Source organism: Prionailurus viverrinus, chromosome A3 (assembly GCF_022837055.1).
Source record: "Prionailurus viverrinus isolate Anna chromosome A3, UM_Priviv_1.0, whole genome shotgun sequence".
In the NCBI taxonomy this organism is placed as follows: domain Eukaryota; kingdom Metazoa; phylum Chordata; class Mammalia; order Carnivora; family Felidae; genus Prionailurus; species Prionailurus viverrinus.
This window is the reverse complement of record NC_062563.1, coordinates 54,520,844-54,547,765: the sequence shown is the minus strand read 5'-3', so window position 1 is coordinate 54,547,765 and position 26,922 is coordinate 54,520,844. Positions and strand designations below refer to the sequence as shown.

Genomic DNA, 26,922 nt, shown 5'->3' with positions numbered 1-26,922 from the left:
TTGGGATTACATTTTGAACCATAATTACTGCCCCATTGTAACTGGAATCTTTCTGAGTGGGTTCAGTGCTCACCACATGTCCTTCTAGCCAACCTATCTCTACTTCTGTCTTACTTCCTGGTTTTAGTCCTCAAGGTGGCTCTTCGGGGATGGCTCGTGGGTCCTATGGTTCATGACACATATGAAAATGCCTGAATGCTATCTTCAGAGTTGAATGACAGTATGGCCTGGGAAATGATTAGGTTACATGTGTCAGACAATTGGAAATAATAGATAATTTCACATTTTGCTTTGTATCATAAAACGAAGTAACATATTTCAGTCACTTCCAGTATGCTTTATAATTCAAAGTAATTATTTTTTTTTAATTTCAAAGTATTTCTAATTTCACAGTTCTTTACATGAAAACAAGGATGGGTAATCTCTTACCATAAACTCAAGAAACCATTGAGTTAAACATTTTTTATAGGTGTTCCATGGCAATCATTTTTGACTGATATACAGATAAATAAAGAAAATTGTAAGGGGAGGATTGAAAAATTATGTTATTTGACCCAGATATTCCAATCCTACTTTTGTTCCCTAGAGAAATGTTCACACCCATGCTCAAAAAACTATATCAAAGAATGTTTCAACTTTGTTTATAAAAGCTTGAAATGTGGAAATGACCTGAATATCTATCGGCAGAATAGATAAATAATTATGGTTCATTCGCATCATGTTATACTATAAATCAGCAAAAATAATGAGCCAGAGCTTGACAAAGAAAATCATGATAAATTTCAATTTCATGTTGAACTAAAAAGAGAAAGTTGCAGAAGAATACATGGAATATATCATTTATGTCAAAGCTTAAAAGCAGGCGGAAGAACACTGTACATTTGGGGCGCCTGGGTGGCTCAGTTGGTCGAGTGTCTGACTCTTGATTTTGGCTCAGGTCATGATCATATGATCACGGGATTGAACCCCGCGTCGGGCTCAGTGCCAAGTGCCTCCCCTGCTTATGCTCTCTCTAATTAAAAAAAAATAGAAAAAAAGAATATTATACATTTATATGGACACAGAACTGTACTTATGGGGTAAATACATGCATTGACACCTGTCAAGTTCCAGAGAGCTGGGTGTGGGAGCATGGGGAGGGTTTGGGGGGAGAGAGAACAGTCAGGAAGAGGTGGGGGAAGGGGGTTCCACTGTATATTCACTGTTGTATGTCTTAAGATCACTGATGAATGTTTATTCTATTCATCTTTAAAGTTTATGCATCTTGTTGAATTGAAGTATTTAATAGGACTAAGGAAAGCTATGTTGTTGAGTAAAATTTAACCTCTGATGATTGAAATCCATCTCATTATTTTTTTACTGCACACACACCAGCTCAGCAGTTCATAGAACCTGTTCTACACCCATAGTTATTTTCTTGTTTCCTTCTTCCTTTCTTCTCTTTTCATGACTCTTTCATACTTCTTTCAAATTGATGATGCGTCTAAAAATTTAGATGTATATCCTATCTCTATTTGTCTATCTATCCATCTATCTATCTCTCTCTGTCCCTCCCTCCCTCCATCCATCCATCCATTCATCCCTCATCTATCTAGATGTATATTTATATCAAACATTTAAAAACAAAAAGTAAATTTGAAAGATCTTATTGGCTTTATTCAATGATTCATGAACCAGGCAGCATCTCACCCAGCAGGTAGAAAGGAACTCTGAGGAATGGTACAAATGGAAAACTTTTATAGGCAGAAGGTAGTAGGAACAAGGAAGTTGTACTAGGCAAAGAAGTGGGCTGGTTGAAACAAAGCTATTTTCCTTTAGGGGATAGCAGGTGTCCATCAGGCAGGTTACCTAGTTCGTACTGGTGAGGTGATTCCTGAGTGAGTAATTTTAAGATTCCATTTCTGGGAAGGCTGAAACTAAGTCTCAGTTTGATGGCATGGGGCTTAGCCTAAGTGACTCCATTTGTGGCCAGTTGTCTTGTTTTTGACTTAAATCCCTCTAGTTGATGGAACCAGTTCTAAAATGCTTTACACTTTGAGTTTGGGAAACGCTTCCCCAAAAAGGAGGAAAGGAGAAGCAAAATCCCACCAGACTTCTGGAAAATCTTAATAGTAGTTACACTGGGTTTCTCGAGCTCTCTGAATTTTGTTCTGAGCAGAAGATGCCAGACGTCCTGTGATCTTTTTCAGGTTGCTGGAGCTAAGTCACTGGCTATTATCTCTTATGTTATTTGCCACTTGCTGATTTTCTTGAAAGAGCTTAACTTTTGCGGTTTTGTTTTAGCCTTACTCAAGGCTTCCATCCCACAAATGCTGAGAACCTGTTCGTCTATCTTATATCTCTCCCGTTATTTGGAGTAAGATAGAAGTCAGACTGCTGGGGGGCAGGTGGGGGAGGTGCTAGGGGGAATGGGGGAAAATTAAATCTCCAACAATTCGTGGTTTTTTTTTTCAGAGTTCCCTACGGGGTAGCATCTAAGTGTTTAATCTTGCTGTCTCTTTGAGGCATTATTAAAGCCAATTATCTGGGGGAGTGGATTGTTACACTGTTGCTATTTTGAGAAGAGTGAACAAAATGTTTAGCTTTTTTCTGTATTCATACAACGGACACGGGCAGGGTGATTTGGTGACTTAGCTGCTTAGGATATTTTGCACAGGCTTTGGAGATAAGCAGGCTAGGCTATTGCTGTGGCCAGATCCAAAGCAAGAAATATCAGATAGTGGCCTTTAATTCTGAATGTCCCCAAATACTTTTCCCTAGGGCATATGAATATGCATATCAGAAGTCTATACAGAGACATAATCCATACTGGCGAAGAAAGGAGCTGGAGATGGCTCGAGGTTTCCCCAAGATCGAGAAGACCTTGCCCCCTACTTCCAGCAACACCTTTATCTCTTCAACTTGGGTGAGTGCCACTGAAGCCATTGTGGAGCCAGTCACTGAACTGTAGATTAGAGGACACTCATGGGTTTACCAGGGCACCAGTGTCTTTATTGTCTTCAAGAGGGCAGGCATGGAACCTGAACTTTATTCATGTCTGTCTTAAAACGAAGACAGTATTTGCTCAATAGATATTGATTAATGGACCAAGGCTCTAATTCTTGATACTGTATCATGAAGCCACAATCATTAAAAAAGTTTGATTTTGCCAAACCAATATTACTAAATTACTAAAATGCTAAAATGGTATAGAGGGTCCTGAAGGAGCCCCAAATACTTAAGGGAATTAATATAGGATAGTTTCAAAGCAGTTTGGAAGAGATTGATTATTTAATAAATGGTTGGGACAGCTGAAATAAAGTTATAACTTGACATTAAATCCATTCCAAATGACTTAGAAATTTAAATGTAAAAACATAGGGGTGCCTGGGTGGTCAGTCAGTTAAGCGTCCGACTCTTGATTTCATCTCAGGTCATGATAGCACGGTTTGTGGGTTTCAGCCCCATGTTGGGCTCTGCACTGACAGCATGGAGCCTGCTTGGGATTCTCTCTCTCTCTCTCTCTCTCTCTCTGTCCCTCCGCTACTCTCTCTTTCTGAAAATAAATAAACTTTAAAAAATGTAAAATAATTTGGGGCGCTTGGGTGGCTCAGTCGGTTAGGCATCCGACTTCAGCTCAGGTCGTGATCTCGCGGTCCGTGAATTCGAGCCCCGCGTTGGGCTCTGTGCTGACAGCTCGGAGCCTATTTCAGATTCTGTGTCTCCCTCTCTCTCTGACCATCCCCCATTCACGCTCTGTCTCTCTCTGTCTCAAAAATAAATAAAAACTTAAAAAAAATTAAAAAAATGTAAAATAATTTAAATGTAAACAATTAAGTGGGAGATTTTTTCACAATGAGTATTAAGAGGTGGAAAGGTGCTCACTTTGGCAGTACATATACTAAAATTGGAATGATCCAGAGAAAACTAGCATGGATTCTGTGCAAGGATGATGCACAAATTTGTGAAGCATTCTCTATTAAAAAAAGGGAGGGAGGCTGTGGAAGGTCCTTCTAAGTAATACTTAAAACCCAGAAGCCATAAATAAAAAAAACATTAATGCACATGACTACATTAAAAACATTTCTACACAGCAGAAAGCATAAAAAGGAAAATTAGAAACCACAACCTGAAGAAATACTTGCAGTGTATAAGAGAAGGGCCTCATCATTCAATAGAAATCATTACTGACCAGTAAGAAAAAGGTCTTAGAAAATGTGCAAAAGACCCAGATAAGGAATTTATTAAAAAAAAAAAAAAACCCAACAAAACAAACCCAACAAAACAAAACAAAAAAAGTGGTTCCACCACATAAAAGGATGCCTGATCTCATTGAAAATGAAAGAAATAGAAGTTAAAATCATGAACACCACTTTTCACCTATCAGATATATCAGATGGTCTTGCAAAATCAGTAAGTGAGAAAATACACACAGGCTGGAAAAAGGCAGTCCCATACATCATTGGTGGGAGTATAAACCTCTCTATCTTTAGAAGGTACACATGCTTTTTTTCCTTAAGTTTTTCTAAAAAAAATTTTAAAGTTTATTTATTTATTTTGAGAGAGACAGAGACAATGTGAGTTGGGGAGGGGCAGAGAGAGGGAGAGAGAGAATCCCAAGCAGGCTCCACACTGTCAGCGCAGAGACTGATGCAGAGCTCAAACCCCCGTACCCATGAGATCATGACTTGAGGTGAAACCAAGAGTCAGACACTTAACCGACTGAGCCACCTAGGCATCCCTCAAAGGTACACATACTTTCATAACTGATACTTCAACCCCTAGGAATTGATTCTACTGATAGTCATGCACACAGGTACATAATGAAACAAATACTTATCGTGCCACTGTTTGTAGTAACCTAATGCTAGACAAAATCTAAATGTTAAATAGGGGGCTGGTTAACTAGATTACAAAATAAGTTGATAATGGAATTAATAATATAACTATTGCAAATCATGTAGATCTATGTAGACCAACATGAAATTATCCTCTACATATACTATTTAGTTGTAAAAAATGCACAGAATAGTGTACTCCTATTTGTGGTATTTCAAATAACCGAGCAAATGATCAAATACTCTAAAAACGAAATTGAGAAAGTGGGTACCACAACACATACAAAATATAATTTATACTTGAAACAGGCAAGAACTAAACATATAATAATAATACCATATGATGCTTATAGTGTACTCATAAGCATTTTAAGAAAACATAAACAATAATAGTTTTTATAAACTTGGATTAAGGAAGACCTTCCTAAGCAACTACAAAATCCAGTGATCCTAAAGTTAAATAAAGGGAGTTAATGGGAGAAAATTTTGCAATGTACAAAAGAGACACATGAATATATTTAGATATGTAAAGAACTCCTACAATCACTAAGAAAAAAAGGTAAATGACCAAACAGAATAGGGTTTGCAAAGCCAAGTGTCTACCAAGATTAGACAAGTCATTGGAAGAGATCAGTGGCCTGTTTCGAGAGAAGAGGGACATGGGATCAGGGACACCACCTGCTCCACAAGAGGAAGAAGGCTTTCTTCTGTTCTAGTCATTTATTGCCAATGGAGGCCCAGTACTGTAGAGTCTTCAAATACTCAGGAGAAGCCAGAGATGTGGATTTAAAACATGTTAAATATTCCCATTTCTAAATGTTGGCAACTAATTTGACAAGAACTATAAAATGCTGTGTAGAATGACCAAAATACGTGCCTTCAAATTTTGTTATAGAAAAATAAGCAGGGGTGGCTGGGTGGCTCAGTCGGTTAAGCGTCTGACTCTTGACTTTGGCTCAGGTCATGATCTCACAGTTTGTGGGTTCAAGTTGCACTTTGGGCTCTGCACTGGCAGTGTGGATCCTGGTTGGGATTCTCTCTCTCTCACTCTGTCTCTCTGTCCCTCCCCTGCTCTCTCTCTCTCTCTCAAAATAAATAAATACACTTTAAAAAATTTTTAAAAAAAAGAAAAAGAAGCAAAGGCTGAAAATAGGCCATTCACAGGAGCACAAATGGCCAAAAGAAATTTAAAAATATGGCTGAGTTCCTTTAGTCAAAGAAAGGCAAAATGAAATAACGAGATACATTTTTCACCCATCACAGTGGCTGAAATTAACAAGAATAGATTGTGTGTTTGAGACCAGGTTTAATAAAATGGTCAGTGGTATACCCAATTGGTAGGAGTTTAAATGTTGATATCCTTTTCCTGGAGAGCATTTCGACACTATCAAAATGAAAATTTCAAGGGTGTGCCCTTTGATTTAGTAATTCTATTCCTAAGCGTGTAAGCTACTAAAGTTTTTTTCGGCTGTGCACAGATATGCATTTAGTGTTCTTTGTAATATTGCTTATAATTATGAGACATTTGAAACTCTCATTACCTATGGAAGGATGGTTATATTAATTAAATTTTGGTTGAATCCTGATTGTATACTACTGTGCAGTCACTGAAAAGGATGAGGTAGCTCTCTGTGGCATGGAAAGAGGTCCAAGCTATATTACTTGAAAAGAGCAAGTTGCAGAACAATACATACTATGGAATCTCGCTTATGTGTATGTGTACATACATGTGCATATTAACATATTGAGAGCAGCCTATATACTCAAGTATACTCAGAGTATTAGCCCTGTTAACTCGGAAAGAAGCATGATCGATGGCGGTGGTAGCAATGCAGTACTGGAGCATTTTTTACTTTTTTCTTTTTTATTTTTTTAAATTTTTTTTTCAACGTTTTTTATTTTATTTTTGGGACAGAGAGAGACAGAGCATGAACGGGGGAGGGGCAGAGAGAGAGGGAGACACAGAATCGGAAGCAGGCTCCAGGCTCTGAGCCATCAGCCCAGAGCCCGACGCGGGGCTCGAACTCCCGGACAGAGAGATCATGACTTGGCTAAAGTCGGACGCTTAACCGACTGCGCCACCCAGGCGCCCCTTTACTTTTTTCTTTAGATGTTCTTTTATCCTGTTTGGATTGGCAAACTTAATGTGTAAAGGAGCTCATAGTAAATATTTTAGGTTTTGTGGGCCAAATGGATTCCATCACAAATACTCAACTCTGCGGTTGTAGCAGGAAAGCAGCCATTTACATATTGTAGGTAAATATGTAAACGATTGGGGTTAGCTGTGTTCCAATAAAACTTTACTTATCAGAACAGACAATGGCTGGATTTGGCTCCAGGGCTGTGGTTCGTCAGTTCTGCTTTAAATGCTTCTCTCTTTTCTGTAGATATTTGTTTCTTTAGATGCTTGAATCTTTTATTAAAGAAAATATATTTTGTACTTGTAAAAATTTCTACCCTACCTGCATTTTACTGGGGAGAAGGCAAAGGCAATTGCATAAAGTTTTCTTTACTTTTATTATTATTATTTTTTTTAATTTTTTTTTAACATTTATTTTTGAGACAGAGAGAGACAGAGCATGAACAGGGGAGGGGCAGAGAGAGAGAGGGAGACACAGAATCTGAAACACACTCCAGGCTCCGAGCTGTCAGCACAGAGCCCGACGCGGGGCTCGAACTCACAGACTGCGAGATCATGACCTGAGCCAAAGTCGGATGCTTAACCGACCAAGGCACCCAGGACCCCCTTTCTTTACTTTTAAATATTGAGCTAGTTTTTAAAAATAACCACTCGTTGATTAATTTATCTATCTCATCACTGGTTTAAAATAGCACATTTATTGTGTACTAAATTTTTATATCTATTTGGGTCTGTTTTTGGACTCCCTATGTTCCTGCACCACAGCCAAACTTTAAACATTACAAAAACTTTATAAATCCACTTGTATGTGTTAAGGCTAGTTCCCACCTCACTTTTCTTTTCTTCCAGAATTTTCTTGACAATTCCATAGGTTTGTCTTTCAGATTAAAATGTTTATAAGGTTTCACCTCAAAGAATCCTGTTTTGGATTTTGGTTGGCTGAGGTTTAGGGACAGCTGACATCATTGTATTATTAATTATTCCTACTGAAGAACTACGTACATATTTCCATTTTTTTAAGTTCTATTGAGAACCTTAGTCCTTCAACTGAATTTTACAACTGCCTACACTGTACATCCTACATGTTTCTTGTTAAGTTTGGTCAAGGGCTATGGCAGACACTATAAATTGTATCCTTCAACACCAGCTCCGACTCCCTTCCAGCACACTTCCTGTAAAGACTGAAAGGCTAAAAATCAGATTTTCTAGACTCTGTGGTAGCTAGGATTTGGCATGTTATGTGAGTTCTATGGAGTTGACACACCAGAATGAAATTTAGGAAGACAGCAGTGAGAACCAAGAGGAGACCCATTTGGAAGACTAGATCTCATGGCAAAGGTATTGAGTGGCATAGGGGTTTTCTCTAGAACATTACTGCGGTGTGATTAGGTGTTGCTGCTTGTAGAGTTGCTTCTCATTTTGTAGCACCCAAGCTTGGCTCCCTGAACTATATTCCCCAAATGCCATACGCGTCTTAATTTCCTATGATAAACTTATCTTTATTCCAGGTAGCCAGAGTGGAATCTGTTGTCTGCGATCCTGTCTGATAGGCATGTTTCATTTTATTATAAAAGGGATCTTTTATTCCCTCATATCTTCTAAGTGATTGTTGATTATATATGAGAAAGCTATTAGTTCTTTTCTATATTAAATTTGTAAGTAACTACCTAACTTAATTCAGATTGTTTCTAATCATTTGTAATGAAATTTCTTATGTTTTCCAATCATATAATCATATTCTCAAATAATATTACTTTTGCCTCTTTCTTTCCCGTATGTATCCTTGACTTCTTGCCTTCCAAAGTGCATTGACTCACAATAACATTACAGGACATTACACTGACTCCCGATTAATATTGAATAATAATAGGTATATTGGACACCTGTGTCTTGCATTTAACACTTGTAATATTTTATCAGAAAGAATAATGCTAGATTTGGCTTTGTTATATATTTAATTAATCATGTGGAGCCTTCATGTATCACTATTTTGACATTTTAAACCATAAAAGATGTTGAAATTGGTCAAATGCTTTCAGCATCTCAGGAGATAATCATTATCTTCTTTGACATCCGATATGGTGAATTACATTTAAGACTTCTAAATTGCCCATGCCAAACAATGCAGCAGAAAGGTTATCAGAGATCCTTGACAGTCCCTCACTGTGGAGTTCTTTATGTAAAGTACTATTCTGACTTATCTAACGCTTCTTGCCTTGAATTCCTCTTTATCTGATATTGATATCACAACTCTCAGGTGTTCCCCAGCCAGACTGGCAGAAAATTTCCCATCTCACCCTTGGAGAGCCTCACGCTTTTGCTCTGCATTAGCTGAGAAGTCTGAGGGAACTGATCTTTTCCAAGAGGAGTCAGTCCCACTTCCACTGGTAGCTGAAGAGGGAGCCACAGCCTCGTGCTTCTCCTCATCCAGTCTATTGCTGCCAGGAGGTCTTAAGGGTCTGCTCCTGCCCGGGGTCCCTAGGATCCCCAAAAGGACATCTCTGTGAGCATGTCCGCTCCCTCTTGGCTCTGCTTGACCAAAGTGGACTTCACTGGCTTCCCCAACACAGCCCTAAGACCCAGTTCTTTGACTAGAGTTCATGTCTCTGAGATGCTCTGCTCAGGCTGATCCAATTGTCCCACAGACATGATGCTTTTTGTAGGTCTAGGACCTTCATCCAAAGGTTTTCCTTGTCAACTCTACAAACAGAAAAGGTTCCCTTCAGTTCTTTCCTTGGACAATACAGCTCGACTTTGTGTTCAAGCCTTCAAACACACAATGGCATGTTTATATGTTATCTTAGACCTGGCGGTGTTTTACCTTTTAACCCCCTCAAAGCTGGTTACTCTCTTCCCTTCTCCTCCATTTCCCCCTCATATTAGAGTGGAGGGGGCATAAAAGGAAGGACCCAATCATATGGGGGGAGGAGAGAAGAGAAGAAACTGATCACATGGGTTGGGGGTGGAGGAGAAAAGGGCCCCATTACATGAATGAGGGAGTGGATGGGCAGGAACAAATCACCTTTAGGGGGCGAGTGACACCTTTCACAAACCACAATGTGTAGTGAGGGCAGCTCTTACACTAAAACAGAAAATATTATAAGTTAAATTCTCTAAAGGTCACTCTTAAGTAAGTTAATTTTACTATAGGGTTTGTGTATTGTGTTTCGTTTGTGTGCATGTGAGTTAAAGGTAGGTAGAGGGCTTTTAGTTCTATGATTATGTTTGTGAGTTTAAATACATTGAGATTGGGACACCTGGGTGGCTCAGTCGCTTAAAAATATGACTTTGGCTCAGGTCATGATCTCACAGGTTGTGAGTTTGAGCCCCATGTCGGACTCTGTGCTTACAGCTCAGAGCCTGGAGTCTGCTTTGGATTCAGTGTCTCCCTCTCTCTCTGCCCCACCCCTGCTGGTGCTCTGTCATTCAAAAATGAATAAACATTTAAAAAATTTAAATATATAAAGATCTCTGTTTCTGGGCTTACCAGATTTTGACAGTATCTTTATGACTCTTTCTGATGAAAAATGTGGAGACTTTTGCCTCTATACTTTGTCACGCATTCTGTTGCACCTCTCCAAGTTTGTCGCACAGTGAGGTAAAAATGTACTACTCAAATATACAGGAAATGTAACTTCATTTTAAGTAACTGGGCTCATTTTATTCTGGAGCATTAATTCCTATTCAGTAGTAAAGGAATTGCTAAACGAAGCAACAGCAAACAATGTAAATAAATAAAACTTCCAACATTCCATCCCTGTTTTTTCCCAAAGAATCTTTTTTTTAAGTTTATTTATTTTGAGAGAGAGACACACTCACACAAAGACAGAGAGAGAGAGAGCATGAGTGTGCAAGTGGGAGAGGGGCAGTGAAAAAGGGAAAGAGAGAATCCTAAGCAGGTGCTGTGGGGTCAGCGCAAAGCCCGACATGGGGCTCAATTTCATTAACCGTGAGATCATGAGCTCAGCCAAGATCTAGAGTCAGTCCCACAAACCTCTCAAATGATTGGGTGAGGGGTGCCTGAGCCACCCATGTGCCCCTCCCAAGGAATCTTAAACGTGTCCATTCTAGGTGCTTTTGGCTAATCTGATTAAAGCTGTCCTGTGACGTATGGTTACTGGATTTAGCAAATCAAATACAAGACATACTTTTTGAATGGGACATACTTACCCTTAAAAAAAAAAAAGTATTGTTTACCTGAAAAAAAATTAAAAAAAAATTTTTTTAACGTTTTATTTATTTTTGAGACATGGAGAGACAGAGCATGAATGGGGGAGGGTCCGAGAGAGGGAGACACAGAATCTGAAACAGGCTCCAGGCTCCGAGCTGTCAGCATAGAGCCCGACGCGGGGCTCAAACTCACGGACCGCGAGATTATGACCTGAGCCGAAGTCGGCCGCCCAACCGACTAAGCCACCCAGGCGCCCCTGTTTACCTGAAATTTAAATTTAACTGAGCCTCCTGTATTTCATTTGGCAATCCCATCTTGGGGTAAGGGAAAGTAAATGTTGAATTTTTCGGGAGGCTTCCCCCCCTTCTCTTTGGGTGGTGTCTAGGCATCAGGAGACCTCAGTTACATCATCAGAGAGGTGGGGGCCATCTGGTCTCCACGTTTATTGTCTGCTGGCTTCTGGTGACAGCTGGCCGAGGCAACGTTTATTTTGTAGTCTTTGGGTGTGTGTTTCTGCCTGTTTTGGTCCACTGATGAACTTGTGTTGCTGCCAGGACTTGTGGTCCATTCTCTTGGCCCAGCTATGCTGGGATTGCTCCAAGACCATCATTATTGCTTCCTGATGACTGGCCTCTCTAGCTGCATCTTCCATCCTGCCCCCTCCAGGGGGCCCTTCCCTGCAGCCAGAGGTGAGGGAGGCAATGAGAGGGACCATCCTAAAAACCACACAGCTGAGAAACAAAGGGAGGAGTAAGTTTTGCCAAAATCCATGACCAGATTTGCCCTTTTTCTTTTACCCCACGACCATGTAGTTTCTTCTCTGTGTTAAATGACTTAAGAAAAGAAAGATGGTATGGCTGCACAGGACCTCTTTCAGCCTTGCTTATACTCCTTGTCTCTCATGTAGAACTCCAGTCTGAGAGGAATGTTCTCCTTGCTTCTATAGCCAACTTTTGCTCTCTGACCCCACCCTTTCCAGAAGGACAAATTGGTTAGGTTTCCAGAACACCGTCTTCCAATTTTAGAGAATCTCTTCTCTAGTATGAAATCTATAGAGGTATACATTTACTTAAGCATTAGAATAAAAAACTTCTTAAAATTAAAAAAAAAATTATTTTAGAGAAAGAGAGAGCATGCAAGTTGGGGAGGGGGGCAGAGGGAGAGAGAGAGAGAGAAAATCCTAAGCAGGATCCATGCTCAGTGCAGAGCCTGAGGCAGGGCTTGATCCCATGAACCTGAGATCATGGTCTGAGCTGAAATCAAGAGTCAGATACTCAACTAACTCAGGCACCCCAGAATAAAAAAAACAACAACTTTATTTTGCTGTCTTTAACCAGAGATCCCATAATAATTTCAATGACTATATACACTGGTACAGGAAGTTAATCCAGTTTCTGGGAGCTATTTCCTATTGTTAGACACTTGAACATTCTGATTTTTTCCTTCGAAATAAAGTTCATGAGCATAGAAATTCCTGGAGTTTTGTTTTTAACATTGTTTCCTCATTTTGTGTGACCAGCGTTGGGATTACTGTGTCAAATAAGAATTTCAAGAGCATCGTTGGTACATATAACCAAATTGCTTTCCAGAAGGACTGTTATATCCTGGGAAAAAATGGGTTGTGATTAATGTTTATTGTGATGCTATTTTCCAAAGACCAGGAACGGCACAAGTCCTGCTCTAGCCATGAATACTGTAACCATCAGGATGCTGATGCGGACATGTCAATGAGGGAAACCAAGCCATTGGCTAAGATATTGGCTCTGACCTCTGTGTAGCACTCATATGAGCCAAGTGGAAACTTGAAGGAAGTCTGTGATCCCATGCCCAGATCTAGATCTTGTAAGTCACCATAATGATGGCAGGGTTGGGTTGTACCTGATCATAGAAAGGCAGGAAGCAAGGCTTCCGAGAACTTTTCTGACCCTGAGGTTAGTGCCTGTGTGGACTGTCTAGCTGGGGCCTTTCCACACCATATTTGCAGGTGGGGGCTAGAGTCTCAGACCTGCCTGTTAGGGAAGTCTGTCCCAAGTTTCAGTAATGGGGTCCAGCTGCAGCCACTGTGAGCCTTACTCCAAATCAGGAAGTGCTTCCTATCTCTAAGGAGTATCAGAAAATCCCACTTTGCCCTCATGGCCCTGGTTCTCAGATATTTACTGCTGCTTCCCTGTGATGTCCCCATTAATCCTCTTTTGGTCTTTGTGACAGCCTCACTTAAATTGGTCAGTAAAGCTTCTGACATCAGCCACGATGGGACATTAAAGTGTAATCCTGATACATTAGGCAAGAAATCACACCCCCTTTTCATTCCAGACTCTGCTTAAAGTATGTGACCTAAACAATTTTAACAAAAAACATAGTTCAGAGAGCAGGCTAACAATGTAAAACAATTCATGATACATTAGTTCTTAAAACTGAATCCCAAAAGGAAAAAAAGAAATGCTTCCTTTGCTTTCAGATTCAGTAAAGTCCCCTGATCTTTCTTCATGAATTTTAATTCTATGGGGTCCCTGCCAGGCCGAGCAGGGGGTGAGGTATAGAGATGCTTTGGGTTCCTTCCTCAGTAGTTGTGGTCTGGGCTGGCTTGTTCCAGGTCGGTCATACCCCTCAGCACTGTGATGTTCACATCTTACATACCTCACTTTTCCAGGGGGACTCAAATAGAATCAGCCTCATAACCACACACAATTTATTTTCCAACCAGAAGTAAGACTCCTAAGACTTAGCACACTTTACACTCAAGGACTAACTGTCAGCAGGTTGTACTGATGAAAAAAGGGAAGAAGAAAGGGATAAAGCTATGTATGTATGTATGCATGTATGTATTTTGAAGGGAAAGGCTTTTAAATTCAGCTCTCTAAAAGCTTTGTCAAGATTATTGGAAACATTTTGGCTGGTGGAAGAGTCAGGAACATGCATTCAGATCCATTCAGCATATGAGCCAGGATACTTCTTTCAGGAAATTAAGATTAGTCTTTCTCAAAGACCCTTGAAAAGCACACCTGGATGAAACCATCTGAGGCCCTTCTGTAACTTCACGAAAGACCCAAGCCATGTAAGTAGACATTTCTGGTGGGATCACTCTAATGAAAGTGGTCCCAAGGTCTCGTGGCACTTTTTCCAGGCTACATTAGCCCCCTGGCTCCCTCTGCCTCCACCCAAACCAGCCAAGCAGCCAAGGAGGGTTTGGGGAAGAATCAAGTACTAATGCTTTCAACCTCTGGTTACCTCTTTCCCCTTGTCCACCTTGAAGTGTGGACTTTGCCTTCCCGGGGGGACCCCAGACCCAGGACTGTGAAGGGAAGCTTCTAGTGTTCATTATATTTAGTTTATCTTCTGAGGGGTCAGAGCATAACCCCCAGGAAAGCTCTTGGAGAAGAAACAGTTTCTAAACTCCTCCTTTTAGAAATATTGATATTAAGGGTAAAACCTAGCAGTTTTTTAACATATAGCTCCTACTAGGCACTGTCCTCAGTTCCATGTGTCTATGAAATCATTTTATCTTTCTGTCATCTGGAGTGCTGGAAGGCACCCTTCCTGTAGAGGCCCAGCCTCTCAAGGGTGGAAGATGCTGTGAGCACAGGCAGGTTCTCTTTATTAGTCTGAGCAGCACAGGCAGGATGTGCAAAGGAGACCCATAGGGGGCTGCTTATATCTCTGCCCACAGCAGATATGAGGCAGCAGCCCAGGATGCCTGATGCCTAGACCGTGTTAATGACAATTTTCTGGGGCCACTTCCTGGGTGTGTACCAGGGATATAACACAGGCTGGTGGGCTGGGCAACTTCCCTGGATGTGCCACTGTGGACTGTCTGAGGTGTCCCTAGGAATACCTGGTGATCCTGGATACATACTTAAGTCATTTGAACACTTGATCTTGAGATCTTAATTCATATGACAAACATGTATTGAGCACACACTGTGTGCCAGACACAGCAATGAACAAATAGCCCTGGTCCTTATTTGACCGTTTCATTGACCTCTGGCACCACAAGATGTTCCAAGTTCACCTTGAATTATTCTCCCCCACCCCTGGAATCAATCACTTCTTCAAGGAGCTCTGATTCATTTTGTTGGAGAATGATGTTTAGAAGCCAAAGTCTGGGTACTTAGTGCTTTCATTGTCACTGGAGTGTCATTGCCTGTAAGCTGTCTTAGCTTGTCACAAGAACTCAAGAACCAACTGGAAGGAGCTCTTTAAATCAAAGCTAGAACATTTGGAGCAACAGAACAAATAATGTTAGTATTAGATTATAACCCATAGAAAAATAACTGTCCATAAGCCCATGCTGACATAAATAAATAATTGAATGGCTAAATAGAGGAGAAGGGACAGCTTTTTATTATAAAATTCCTATTAATAAGTGTAGATAGAAAGACAGAAATAGAAAATCACCATTAGGCAAACTTCTCAGTACTAATTGCTGAAGACAGGACCTACCGATGGATGCTAAAAGTTTGAGGAGATACAGTACATTTTCATACTCTTAAAGTATTTTTCCCAAAATATTTGCCAATGACAAGGTGAAAAGTAGTAACTTTGCAATGAAAAAAAACATCTCCTTAACCAAGTGATCAAGGTTAGCATCACCAGTAACAACACTGTGATAAGATGCATTGAGAGCAAGCACCTCTGGGGTAAACTGGCCCCAAGTGTATACCTTCCTCTCAACCATGAGAAAACATCAGACAAATTCAAATGATAAAAAACATTTTACAAAATAACCCATCAGTACTTTTCAAAAGCGTTTAAGTCATGAATGACAAGGCAAGCTTGAAACTGTCGCGTTTTGGAGAAGAGGAAGGAATAAACACTAAATGCAATGCTGGCCCCAGAAACAGAAAAAAAGACATACGTGGAAAAAGTGAAACTCTGGTAAGGCCTGTTGTTTAGTTAGTTAATGGCGTTCCTCATTTTGATCATCGTGCTGTGCTCACATAAGATATTAACATTAGTAGAGACTGGAAGAGGAATGTACTATTTTTCACAACCTTTCCGTAAATCTAAAGTTAATACACATAGAAAGTGAATAAAAAAGAAGGAAGAATTACAAAACAAAACAAAACGCCCCCAAACCTCTTCTCTCTTTAGGGATCCTTGCTAGTTGTGTATCCTCGGGTGGGATACTTAACAGTGCCTCAGACTTCTCATCTGTAAAATAGGCGTAGTAGTAGTCTCCAACTCATCAAGTTGTTAGGAGAGTGAACTCAAGTGCAGGACCCCGGCCAGTGCCTGGCACGTGGTGGGCACTGATGAGAGAGAGTCTTCTGCTGCAATTATCTAATGTTCTTGACCTGTGTGTCCCCTCCTTGGCTGAAGTCAGCCTTCCGGGCCCCAGCAGCTCAAGCAAACTTAAGAGCATGCAGACTGTCATACAAAACAAACAAACAAACAAAAAACAAAAAACAAAGACAGGGAGCCTGGGTGGCTCGGTCAATGGAGCAATGCTCTGACTCTTGATCTCAGGTCTTGATCTCAGGGTCATGAGTTCAAGCCCCGGGTTGGGCATGGAGCCTCCTGTAAAAAACAGAACAAACAAACAAACAAACAAACAAAAAAAAAAAACAAAGGGAAGGTGGCTCATCTTTTGGGGGAGGAGGGCACAAGACTTCTGCCTCAGGAAAAGGCAGTCTCTGGGACACCCCCACCTAAATAACACGTGCTGCTAAAAGTTATTGTGTGGGAATTAAGGCTTCCTTTTTAGGTCTCTGTATCTTCTTGCCCAAACATGGTGGCCAAGTGCATGGTCCCGTGGGCTGGGTAAGCTCCAGAAGAGACGTATGGAAGGGCCCCCTGCATTGTCTGGGCTGTTGGATGACATGGGCTCTGAGGTTCTTTCCAACTGTAATTGCTTAGGTGGTGGAAGCCTGAGGAGCCAGCACAGGATGAACATGTCTGGGAGGAGGGCTGAGTCAAAAATCTGTGATGATTCTTCTTTTGCTCATCCTTCATGATAACGATGGTCCTTGAGCTACAGGTACCTCAGGATAAAGGCTGCAGTGCAGAACTGTTGCCCAGCCTCAGATGCCCTAGAGTTTGCTACAAGCTTCTGGATGGACTTCTCTCTCTCGAATGTGATTCCCTTTGGAAGTCTTTCTAATTCTTCTATATTTCCTTTCTCCTCCCTCAGAACTCTATGGAGTTAAAATGCCAGCCAAGTTAAAAACTTTCCAGTTTTTCAACCCTAAAGCCTAAGACTCATCCTTAATTCTGCAATCATGTCTGCCTTGCTTTCCAAAGAAAGCACATTTGGCTACTCTACTCTGAGCCCCCACCTATGCTTACCAAGATTTCTACACACTTCCTCCCTGTTCTCCCGCTCCTGGTGGCCTTCCATCAGTCAGTTCCCCCACAGCCTCTGGAGTGGTTTCTGAACAATCTAAGTCAGGTGATGAGGCCCCTCAAAACCTGCAATGAATTCTCAGTCTATCCAGAATTTAATCAGACTCTCACCCTCTCTTCTCATTGCACATGCTTCCCTGCAGTTCCTCAGACAAACCAGGCTTGATCTGGTCTCAGGGCATTTACATCTCTAGTTTCCTCTGTGGAGAGCTTCCTTCCTACAGATATGCACTTTATTGAGGTCCTACATCCTGGGTCACCTTCAGTGGGGCTTCCCTAACTACCCTGTCCAAAATAGCACCCTCCCTGAGCCCCCATGTAAGTTTGTCCCCTTACCCTGCTTTAGTTTTCTTCACTGCCCAGTTACTGTTATATAATCATATATGTGCTATATATCAAATATGATAACCTATTTGTTTGTTCATTGCCTGTCTCCTGCCCCGGAACATACATTCCATGAAACCAGGGATTTTGTCTTGTTCATCCCTGTATTCCTTATACCTAAAACAGTGTCTGGCACATAGTAGGTCCTCAATAAAATTGCTGAAGGATCTGTGGGTGTCCAGGCTTTAGTGGTCTCCCTTTTTCCTAAAGAGCTGCTATGTTTTTAATCTACGTTCACTCGGCAGGCAGTGCTGCCTCGTATTATTGCATACCCTTTTGTCTCTGTGCTTTATTCCGCCAACTAAATGACCAAGAGCTCAGGTAGAGGACTGTGCTTCATGCTCTTTGCATGCTCTTACCTAGCACAATGTTCTTCACCCAGTAAGCATTAAATGTGTATGTGTTGATGCAGTAGCAACTTTAGTTTTCCTTTTGATGTCAGCATTTTAAAAAGAAGTTTGAGTAGACTTAAACCAAATTCGGGTCTCAAGGACCACATATCTAGCCCCAACTGGTAAATTGAAGCCTATTCTTATAACATTAACTTTATCTCTCTGCCAAGAGGTAAAGAAGAGAAAATTATGAAGTCAAATTCCAGCATGCTGGGGCTCTGCTCCACCCTGGGCACTCAGACTAGTCATTCTCAAAGTGGGATCCACAGACCCGCTTCAGCAGGTCTAAGAGATCAAAGCAATTTTCATAATAATATTAAGTTGTATTTGCCTTTTCACTGTATTGATATTTACAAGCAAAAGCGATTGTGGGTCAAAACTGCTGTTGTCTTAGTACGAATCACAGCAGTGGCTCCTAGCCACACTAGAGGTCATCAGGAAAAATATTTGTGTGATGAATTGACAAGCTCAAGTAGCAACCCTTCCTTCAGAGAACACCACTTTGTTCAAAAGAACAATGGACAAATGGGTCCGTCAAAGTTGGGTATCTGGCAGACATTGTCTCAACAACAAAGTGAACCCATCATTTCAAGAAAAACAAGGGGCAATATTTGCTGTCAATAATGACATTTAAGTTCTTAAGTGAAAGAAGTTTGGAAAAAGTGGAGAGCTTTCAAGTACTTCCAGGCTTTTCTGATGAGATCCGTGGTGATATTTAAAAAAAATGAGACTTTTGGGGCACCTGGGTGGCTCAGCCAGTTAAGCCTCTGACTTAGGCTCAGGTCATGATCTTGCACTCTGTGAGTTCGAGCCCCACATCGGGCTCTGTGCTGACAGCTCAGAGCCTGGAGCCTGCTTTGGATTCTGAGTCTCCTTCTCTCTCTGCCCCTCTGCCTCTCATGCTCTCTCTTGCTCTTTCTCGCTCTCTCTCTCTCAAAAATAAAAATAAACATTAAAAAATTTAAAAAAAAGAAAAAAATGAGACTTTTGGTACTGTAAAATTAAACAAATCAAAGTTTAGAAGATCTGTCTGCAGAGCTCAGGGAACCAGTATTTTCCAAATGAGCGGTGCATGATGCTACAAAACCAGGTAAGACTAAGGACTGTTCAAAATGCAAGACCGACCTATGATTTTAATGTCACAGAATGTGTACAGCTCATTGATTTAGGTTCAGATTCCACAGTGTAACATTTTAAGAAGTACTACTTGTTGAGTTTTGGTGTAGTACCAAAGGAGATTGTCCACAAGTATTTTAAGAGACTATTAAAATGCTCCTCTTCTTCCCAACAGCATGATTTTGTAGGTCTAGATTGTGTTAGTCTACTTCAACCAAAACAATGTATTGAACCAATTTGAATTCAGGAGCAGAGATTGGAAAACAGCTATTAAAGAGATCTGCCAAAACATAACACAGTGCTATTCTTCTCCTTAACATTTTTATTTTAAGAAATGTTATCTTCACAAAAAGTATATTTTTTATGTGAACTTGTGGTAGGTTTATTCTTTCCAAAAATGAATAATATATGCTTCAAACTGTTCTCAGTTTTAATTTCTAATATGGCAGACGTCGACAGATGTACTCTATATAAATGCAAGCTCTTTGGAGTCTTCAAGAATTTTTGAGAATGGAAGGGCTTTTTGAGACCAAGGGTTTGAACACTGCTATGATAGATGCAATGAGAGAGAAAGCAGGAAATGGGCAGTGCCTCCCTCTCTCCTGGGGATGGTGATTACAGAAGACATGCTAATTTGAATGGCGGACACTACGGATGAGGGTCAAGCCCCTAAAAGAGTTGTACATTTTCTGCATTTTCGGATTGGTCCAAGAAAGACTAGTGGTCTGAGTCGAGATAGGGTTGTTACAGCTAGAGGAGCACCTTTTTTTTTTTTTTTTTAACGTTTTTATTTATTTTTTTTTTGGGACAGAGAGAGACAGAGCATGAACGGGGGAGGGGCAGAGAGAGGGAGACACAGAATCGGAAACAGGCTCCAGGCTCCGAGCCATCAGCCCAGAGCCCGACGCGGGGCTCGAACTCACGGACCACGAGATCGTGACCCGGCTGAAGTCGGACGCTTAACCGACTGCGCCACCCAGGCGCCCCGAGGAGCACCTTTTCTTTGAGCATTTCAGGCTACCGACACAGGATAGATGCCCATCCATAAGATTCTAACTGTAGGAAGCAAAGAATGTTCCTCTGATTGTCAGTGGGCTTTTCTTCTCCCTCCCCTGGTTATTAAATGTACTTGCTTCTTTGTGCTTCTCATACACTGTATTTTACTCAATATTTCACTTATTGGAAGCATCTGGAGTTTTTTTGTGCCCCTGTAGTTTTCTCTCCCTACTTTAGGGCTGGCTCCTGCAGGGCCTGTCCAACTGGATCCAGGCAATGCCACCCTCAGCACTCAGTTTGGCACACTGCAGGTCTTTAGAATATGTTTGCTGACTGACTGAATGAACACAGAGCTGTAATGCTATTTAGGATGAAGATGAAAATGTTAGGTGGGTTTGTTACTCAATACGTTATTCTGCATGTCATTTCCTCTCACACAGGGGCAGTGGCTTTGGGAAACACAGAACTGGTCTCCCACAGGCCACAAAGTAGCTGGAAATTGCTGATCAAGTCCTAGTCTGAGAGTTAGGAAACTGGGCACCTTGTCTGGGGTCTGGCCCTAATGTGCATTGATGCTTCCCCTTTCACTAGGTAAAGATAGAAAATTAGCTGAACATGTGTTCTCTGGATACAGAAACAGTCACACGGACAAGGATTTTTGACTGCTCACTTATCTAAAGTGCTAAAGCAGCACGGTTATAAATTTGCCATCAGGGGGGCTTTTATTTCAGAATTGAGAGTCATAATGAATTTAAAATATCTAGTTGGGCCTGTATTCTCTAAGCAATAAATAAAAATCGTTAAAAAGCAAAACAAGATACAGCAAGGGGCTGAGAAACTCTGTAATGCATCTCACCTTGCCTTCAACCAATGATATTTATGCATTCAGTCAATAGCTTTTTATTGATCCCTATGTGCGCATGTGCCAGGACCACTGTAGAGCCTGGAGTGCTCACAGCATGATCATTTTCTGCAAGGTGCTTGCACTTTCTGGGGCCTCAGTCTCCTTGTTTCTAAAAGGCAAAGTTAGAAAAGGTGTTTCAGGTTGAAACATCTGTGATTTTGATCAGCCAATCAAACATTTCTCTGCTTCTCTTTTATATATCTATTAAAATCTTGGGTAATGAAATTTAAAATATTTTGAGATTTGACCGGAATTAAGCCCTGCAAAACTTCCTTCTTCCTCAGAAGATAATGAGATACTTCAATAATAGGGTGAAGAGGAGCAAATGTCTTGGGAAGTCTGAAGACCTATGTCTGTGCATGATTCCCTCTCACTTAGCATTAAACCACCTCTAGGTAGGAACACATCAAATCCCCTCTGCTTATCTTGGAAACTCATCCCTTTCTTTACATATGGCTTCATTTGAGGGACTGATTAATTTTTCATGCTTGTAATTCTCTGGCTCAGCCTCATGCAGTGACTTGACGGCTAAAGGCTTGTTATAAATCCAATTATTTTTTACAAGTCCTACTATTATTATATGAGCAGCTGGGATGCCATGGATGGGGCTGCTCATTAGTTCTGATGGCAAAGCAAAGGAGAGCTCTCTGTGTTCTTATGGGACCTTTCTTTCCTCTTCCTCTTCTACGTTTGCCATATTCTACTCTTCTTCCCATGGCTGATAAAATCCAAGATTAAAATCTTTTTGTAATAGCATAGCAAGAGGCTCTTGGTTTGATAGATGCCAGGAAAGAATCTAGTTTTGAAGGATGAGTTTGCCACTACCTTAAAAAGAAGAGACGCTTAATACAAGGAAAGTTGGTTCCTAGTCTCAAGTCTGTTAGCCAAAGTAGCTGAGATTTCAAGGTCTCAGGACAGAAGGGAGCTTCTTAGACCTGAAATACATCACTTTATATTTCGAAGGCAGGATGCAGACCCCTGAGGCTGGTGCATGTCCATGGAAACTTTCTTTGCTTGGAAAAGAGAAAAATAATCCCTTTTAAATTAATGTATGATCCTCTTGAGGCCCCAATCCCTTAGTTTAACACCAAAATTTTTTCCTGTGTTTGTTTTCTTTTCTAACTCTTCATTGAGATTATAAAATATTCTATTGAAGGACATGGACTATGTCTTATCCTTCTTTGTGTCCCCTGTTCTTAGCCCCATACATGGGATGCAGAAAGCTCATACAGAATGCTGAGTAGATGTCTTGGCCTCTGCTTTCCAATATGGTGGCTCTTGTCATGCTAAAAGAAAATGCTCGTTTTTTACAGTGTGGAATTTAGGCATATTTAAACTCTCCCCCCTCTCCCCCCCGCGCTGATAATTTCCAGCCACTAACTAAAGCGCAAGTGCTACTTGCACAGATCATTTGAGTCTGCAGAATTTAGCTAGCCTGACATTCAAGTCATGTAGCTCTGTTAGAACAACCACAAAATAACTGGACCTGCCCAATGGCGAAGGTACTGCCTTTTATGGAAGTCTTTCCTCTTCATTTGTCAAAGATTTATTGAGCACCTATGGTGTGCCAGGAGCCCTGCAGGCTTCCGAGGATGCAGAGTTAAGTTAAGACATGGATCTTTCCCACCAAAGTGAGGGTGACAAACTGGGTTTGAAGATTTAGGGGGGAAAAAAAGAATGTCCAGTTCAATTTGAATTTCAGATAAACTAGGAATAATTTCTACAATATTTGTAGTGTAATATGTCTCATGCAATAAGAGGGACATACCTCTACTAAACAATTATTCCTAGTTTACCTAAAATTCAAATTGAACTGGGCATCTTGCAGCTCATTCCCATATTACAGCAGCAGGCACTCTAACGGCTGTATGAATGGTGTGTTTGTTGTCTGAGTTCAGGGGAGAGAATCTAATTCTGCCTGAGGAGCCAAGGAAAATTTCTCAGTGATATTCAAACAGTAGGTATGAACCCATTTAATCTCTTATAATAGTTACTATTCTCTCATTTTTAGATGAGGAAATTGAGAGCCAGGGGCAGGATAAGTAACATGCCCAAGTTCACTTTACCTAGTAAACTGTGCTGGGATTGGAGACCAGGGAGTCTGAATTCTTTTTTTTTTTTTAATTTTTTTTAATGTTTATTTATTTTTGAGAGACAGTGGGAGAGGGGCAGAGAGAGAGAGAGGGAGACCCAGAATCCAAAACAGGTTCCAGGCTCTAAGCTGTCAGCACAGAGCCCACGCAGGGCTCGAACTCATGAACTGAACCATGAGATCGTGACCTGAGCCGAAGTTGGACACCCACACCTGAGTTAGCCACTCAGGCCCCTATTTTCTGAATTCTTAATCACTTGATCACACTTAACCACTATGCTCTACTTATATCGCTGCTCCTAATAGTCCACCATAATTATCTATTCAAAACATTTTCCTAACTTTGAGCTTAAATCTTTCATGTGACACTTAGAGGGACTGAGAAACTCAGTGATGAACCCCTTGCCTTGCCCTCAATCAATGAGATTTTTATATTTACTCAACACAGATTTCTTGGGCACACTGTATGCCTCACAGCAATGTTGTGAGATTTGATTGATATTATTTTTTCCCTTGTATAAGTTGGGCACAGGGATTAATTACAAAACTGTTATGTGACCCAGACCTGGCACCCCTAGACCAAGTCCCAAGCCTATGACAGAAACCAGTTCTGCATGATGGGTTACAGTTACAGTAAGGACAGGTAGAAGCAAATTCAAACTACAACATGGAGGGGAAGACTCTTCAACTGAAGAGTCGGTGCCTCCCAGACCTCCATCCTCAGGAGTGACTGACCAAGGGCCCAGCTGTAGTACTCCGGATACTGTGTCACTTTTGCCCAGACACCATGCTTCCCAGGAGCAATGACTGAGCGTGGCAGACGTATTGAGCCAGTTCCCTTCTTGGGAGGCACGATGCTTTTCTGATGGCCTATTTTGGCTCAGGGACTCCCTACAGCCTTTGTTAGGCCCTATTAAGAGTACATACATAGTCACCTAGGTCCTTCACCCTGTCCTTTCCCTCTCTTTCACACAGGGTCTATAGTGTCCAGCTGCCAAAATGATCCCATCAACCCCAACCTCTGGTATTTACATGCTTTTTTAGGCCTTCCTACACTGTGCCCTAGATGATCTGTGTGATTGTGTGTAAATGATATCTTTGAATAAAATATGGCAGAAGGGATGGCATGTGACTTCTGAGATTAGGTTATAGGGAGACCACATTTGGGGTTTGCTCTCTCTCTCTATCTCTTCACTACTGTCAACACTGTCGTATGTCTTTTAGGGCATACTGTCGATTTTTATTCTATTAATATAATCTCTTGATAAACAGAGATTTCTTATTTTGATGTAACCAATGAATCAATATTTTACTCTGTTTCCCATGTAAGAAATTTTGCCTACCCCAGGTCATGAAGATGTTGGAAATTATCCTCTGGAGTCTTCAGTGTCTTTGCTTTTGCATTCAGATCTACAACTTATCTGAAATAGAGTTTTGTGTATGATGTGAGTTAAGAGTTCAATGTCATTATTTTCCATTCGGATACCTAATTGATCTAGCATTATGTAAAAAATATCATGACTTCTGCAGTGCTCTGGAGAAACACCTTGGTCATAAAGTAGAATATATACTTGTGGACCCTCTATTCCATTACATTCATCTATTCCATTGATAAATACTAGCCTATCCTTGTGCCAACACCATGCTACTTAGTTATAGAAAGTATAGTAAGTCTTGATATCAGGTAATGTAAGTCCTCCAATTTTGCTCTTTTCCAATGGTGTGTTAGCTATTCTTGCCTCTTTGAAGTACATGTATTTTTAGAATCAATGTATTAATATTCTAAAAATTTTTTTTTAACGTTTTATTTATTTTTGAGACAGAGAGAGACAGAGCATGAACGGGGGGGGGGGGGGGGCGGAACAGAGAGAGAGGGAGACACAGAATCGGAAGCAGGCTCCAGGCTCTGAGCCATCAGCCCAGAGCCCGACGCGGGGCTTGAACTCACGGACCGCAAGATCGTGACCTGAGCTGAAGTCGGAGGCTTAACCGATTGAGCCACCCAGGCGCCCCTTAATATTCTAAAACACAAACTCCAGAGATTTTGAATGGGATTTCATGGAATCTATAAATCAGTTTGGGGCAAATTAAAATCTCCCATCTGTGAACATGACATATCCTTCCATCGACTGAGTTATTCTTTAATTTTCATCAATAATATTTTATTATTTTCTGGGTGCTGAAAGATAGTCCTCCGTGGGTCTTTCACATGTCTGCAAGTCTTATAAGTGGAAACACTTTGTTGTGGACTCTCTTTAAAGGGTGTTTATAGAGTAAACAGCCTTCAAGGATTTGGATAATGTCATCCAAGAGGAAAAAGTAAATTTATTTACCATTCAGTAAGATAAAGGTAATATTTCTCTCTGAGGTAAAGGTCAGGAATACTTACTTCCCACTATAAAAGATTTGAGCTCTATAAACTCAGGGTTTCTGTCCTGTAGTGCAACCTCCTTCATGTGCAGATATCACCTGGAACTCTTTATATTGCTCTGTTAGAACCGTGACTTGGGAAACTGGCTAGATGCTAATGCTCTGGCTACTGCATTACTGTGAGTATTACACTGTCCTTTGTCTCTGATCCAGAAATCTTATGTCTTCTGCTAACATCCATGTACACAGAGCAGACTATCTTAGCTTGGGTTGGGTAAACTCTCAGACACGTTGACATTGTATAGATGTTCTGCACATTTTTTATTAGGTTTATTCCTAGATACTTTATGTTTTTGATATTATAGTAAATTTTATAAATTTTAAATTTTCATTCTCTTAGTGGCTGATGCTGATATGATCATAGTTTTTCCTCTTTTATTCTATTAATATGGTGAGTTACAGTAATTTATTTTGAGGTACTAAAGCAACCTGACTTGCCGTGAAAAAAATCTGATTTGGTTGTGATCTTTTACATATATTGCTAGGATATATTTTCTAATATTTTGTTTAAGCTTTGTTCAATAGTTTGTTCACAGTATTTTGTGATTTTTCTACTCTTTATCCTTCTGTGGCTCATCTCAGACATGTTTCTTCTGAGTTATCTTTGAGTTGACTAGCACTGTTCTTAATCTGTGTCTAATCCGATGTTAAACCCATCCATGGGTTCAGGTAATACTTTTTTAGTTCTAGAATTTTGTATACTATTTTATTATTTCTGGATTTTTTTGCTGAAATTCCCTATCTTTTTATTTAATTTCTCAAAGATATTAAGTTTCTCATAGTTGTTTTATAAAATTTTTTTTTCAATGTTTATTTATTTTTGGGACAGAGAGAGACAGAGCATGAACGGGGGAGGGGCAGAGAGAGAGGGAGACACAGAATCGGAAACAGGCTCCAGGCTCCGAGCCATCAGCCCAGAGCCCGACGCGGGGCTCGAACTCACAGACCGCAAGATCGTGACCTGGCCGAAGTCGGACGCTCAACCGACTGCGCCACCCAGGCGCCCCTCTCATAGTTGTTTTAAAGTCTGGGCCTGATAAATTGCAGTATCTGAGTCTCTTAAGAGTCTCTTTTGGTATCTGCTTTTCCCTCTTAGTTTTCAGTAAGTATGTATCTTTTAGTGTCCCTGCTTATTTTT

The 26,922-nt window shown here is 40.7% G+C and overlaps 1 non-coding gene across 1 annotated transcript; it reads left to right on the top strand.

The window, feature by feature from the left end:
• Positions 1–3,856: 3,856 nt before the first annotated feature.
• On the top strand, positions 3,857–3,963 carry LOC125163119 (U6 spliceosomal RNA). The gene has a single exon (XR_007151289.1). It is a non-coding gene; the product is annotated as a U6 spliceosomal RNA (small nuclear RNA).
• The last annotated feature ends 22,959 nt before the right edge of the window (positions 3,964–26,922 follow it).